Genomic DNA, 3,863 nt, shown 5'->3' on the forward strand with positions numbered 1-3,863 from the left:
GTCTAAGGATTCTTATCTGTTGGAAAATGGAAAGGCTTTATAATTGTGGGTTCTCACCCAAGCAGGTCCTGCAGCAGCATTAGAATCTCTCAAGGATGTATTCAAAGTGTCCACTTGTAATCAGATTTGTTTAAAAAAATTAGATAAATAATAAAATGTTTATTTTAACTCAAAACAAAACAAAGTGATTCAGCAAGATTCATTCTTACAGTTGATAGGAGTTGATAGGTGTTGTTGAAAAGATTCATCTTATTCAAATAGATGAAAATATTTGCCAAATTCTCTATTTGAAATAGTTTTGATAAAAACTTTCACAAAATGTGAAAATTCTTTTCTAAGTTAGGTATTGTTCTTTAAGATTTGCCCTTGAGAATGAAAGTGAACCTATTGATAGTGAAGGCTTCATAAGCTGCATCGACTTTTAATGATACATTTAAAGAGGCAGTGATTTAAGCCCCTTGTGCTGATGAATTTGATAAATTTCATGACAGTTGACAACATTTCTTTCAGATATTTTTAGCTGTGTTTTTGATGCTAATGCATGGCAATATAGAACACAGTAAAACTAGATGTGTTGCCAAGCACTAGAAGTACTTCATCTGTATAAAGAGCTTCGAAAATTTTGCCCAAGTAAAACTTTAATATTGCAAATAAATTCTTCACCATTACAATGATGTTGTAGCCCTTGCACCCTTAAAAGGGGGTTCCTAAAATAGGAAATATTCTTGGACAGCATTACGGTAAAAATAATTGATAAACGTTAGCATTTGACTGAACTGAAAGACTACCTACGTTCATATTTATAAAAGTCAAATGTGAATTACATAGCTTCCTGTTTCCATAGCCATTACATAGCTGGCCTGTTTCAATGTATTTTTTTAATTTATTTTTTTATTTATAAATTTTTATTTATTTATGATAGTCTCACAGAGAGAGAGAGAGAGAGGCAGAGACACAGGCAGAGGGAGAAGCAGGCTCCATGCACCGGGAGCCCGACGTGGGATTCGATCCCGGGTCTCCAGGATCGCGCCCTGGGCCAAAGGCAGGCGCCAAACCGCTGCGCCACCCAGGGATCCCTGTTTCAATGTATTATACAAATATATTATCAGTTCCGGAAGGAATGATGTCATTTGGCTGCAGTATTGCTTTAATGTTTTTTTCTCTGCTTTAAGCCCTAACCCAGGTCGACCATTTAGAAGGCATATATAGATAGTTTTACCACAAATCTACATTTACTCCAAATAATTTTCAAGGTATTGATATGACAATGATCTGTAATGATTATAACCTCTTCTACAAATTTACCTATTTAAAATATGTATTAATCTATCAAAAATTGGGTACTAATAAATAGATTGGATTTTTTTCCAAAGACTTCCTTAGAATTCTTATCTTGAGTCATAGTTGGACTCGGTCAAATAAAGAAACCACATCTGTAGTTAAGCCATTACTATTGTCAGGGAGGAGAAATTCCTATCTGTCCTTCTTGGTTATTTGGCTGGTCTAATAACACAAAACAGATTAACAGGGAAAAAAATTAATTTTGTATGTACTAAAGTCCTCTAGATATAGGACCCAAGAATTCACCAAAGCAGGCTGTTTATATACTTTTTAGATAAAGAAACAATACATTTGTGAAGAATTGACAGGACAAAGACACTTGGACTTGGGAACTAATTAGTGAAGAGACTAAGAAGAATTTGTTTACAGAGACTTCTCAGCCCTGGATTTTCTGTCCCTGGTGATAAGGTTGTCTCTCTATCTACTGGTGCAGGGAGTACACATTCACGAGGGAGATTTGTTTCCTGCTTCAAGGGGGACAGGTGGAAGGGTCAGAGTGTCCTGCTGGCACCATTTTTTTCAAGTAACTATTTATTTATTTATTTACTTACTTATTATTTATTTATTTGTTTGTTTGTTTGTTTATTTATAGAAAACTGTCTTTTTTCTATTAGTTGTTGGAAAAAATTAGCTGGTACAGAAACAAAGAAGTTTAGTCAGCTGGAGAGAAGAAATTGAGTGCCACCCAAGAGAACTGGTGGCTCCTCTGGTAGGGGACCGAATACAGTGAGGAAAAAGCACTGTGAACTAGAGCCAGACCCTGCGGTCCAGGTGAGAGGATATGCCACCTTTTGAAGAGTCTGACTGCCTCAGGCATGGAACCAAATTCCTATTTATTTAGCCCAGCTCTGTGGAAGGATACTGGGATATGTGGGGCTGAAAACAGGTAAAGCGGGTCATCTTTTATGAGAGAAACTGACAAAATGGGAATTTTAAAATTGAATTTTCCATCTGACTTTATTTTCAAATACACTTTCTTTAAAAAAAAACAAACAAACTACACTTTCTGCAGGGACGACAAATATCGGTATTAGGAAATCCAATTATACAAAAAAATACTACATCTAGTCTGGGGTAGATAGATTTATTTTTTGGTAATATACATTAAGTGGCACTAATTACACAGTAACTGTAAGGTGACTAACATGAAACCACAGAACTGTAACTCTGCCACAGCTGCGTGGACTTGAGCCTTTCTGGATAAGCACATTTTCAAAAAACTGGATGACCATCACAGAGCTATGCCAATAAAATCTGTTAAGGAGTAAAGCTCTGAAGTAGGGACTCACCAGAGTACCTTGCAGCTGACAGATGACAGGCAGGACATGTTAGTTATAAAGTAGTTACAGCCTAGTTCACAAAAGTTGCCAGCTGTTTCTCTTTCTAGAAAGAAGCAAGAAGTTAAGAAATTCCTTGAATTAGCGCCTGGTGTGTCAGGTGGGAGTGCAGAGGAGGGCTGTTAGAGCGGTGTCAGAAGGACCTCGGTGGTCAGGTGGGTTGGACATCATTAATAATCATGGTTGGCTTCTAAATACTGGTAGCAAGATGACTTCTGATTTGTAGTCTTAGGTAAATTATAGATAAATGAAAAGGCCAGTAATCATACACTAAGATTAATAAACAGCACTTCAAAATTAGCCACATGAGGGCTGTGCTTGCAGCAGGGTTTCACAAGACAAGGCACCCAGATTTTTTCTTCCCACGTCTGGCTTGCAGAGCAGCTCTCGTGGCCATTTCAAAAACCTCCCTTACTCCATCTTTGGTCTTTGCTGAACACTCCATGTACCCAAAAGCACCAATCCTGTTTGCCATATCTCTGCCTTCTTCCAGTTTCACCGGCTCCTGCTTCATCTTGGCTAGCTCCCACCTTGTGTGCTCATCATTTCGAAGATCCTTCTTGTTCCCAACCAGGATGATGGGCACATTGGGACAGAAATGCTTGGCTTCTGGGGTCCATTTTTCTGGGATGTTTTCTAAGCTATCAGGGCTGTCAATAGAGAGACACACCAGTATAACATCAGTGTCTGGATAGGAGAGAGGCCTCAAGTGATCATGATCTTCCCGCCCAGCTGTATCCCACAAAGCCAACTCTACCTGCTTTCCATCAACTTCAATATCTACCACATGTTCTCAAACACTGTGGGTACATACACCTCTGGGAACTGGTCCTTGCTAAAGATGATGAGCAAACAAGTCTTAGCACAGGCTCCATCACCAGCAATCACCAATTTCTTCTGGATGGCAGCCATGCAAATGTGCTGCAAGACCCACGGGCTGTGTGGCGGAAGTTCTACAGGTGCCTTGAACTTCTCGGATGAAGGCCCTCAGACCACGACCCACAGTCCAGCCTCTCTGGCCTAGTGCACCTGTCTGCGAGTGGGAAGCTCGGAGACTGGGGCAGGTGGCTGAGAAGACCGCGGCGGACTAATGAGAGAACCGATGGAGGACGATTCAAGTACTTTAAAATTAAAAATAATCAATATGCTACTTTGGCATATTTTGGAGCAACTTTCCCTAAGCCC

The 3,863-nt window shown here is 39.5% G+C and overlaps 1 pseudogene; it reads right to left on the bottom strand.

The window, feature by feature from the left end:
* Positions 1-2,409: 2,409 nt before the first annotated feature.
* LOC140631607 (transforming protein RhoA pseudogene) lies at positions 2,410-3,605 on the bottom strand (annotated as a pseudogene).
* Positions 3,606-3,863: the final 258 nt, after the last annotated feature.

The sequence above is a fragment of the Canis lupus genome, chromosome 4, assembly GCF_048164855.1.
Source record: "Canis lupus baileyi chromosome 4, mCanLup2.hap1, whole genome shotgun sequence".
Classification (NCBI taxonomy): Eukaryota; Metazoa; Chordata; class Mammalia; order Carnivora; family Canidae; genus Canis; species Canis lupus.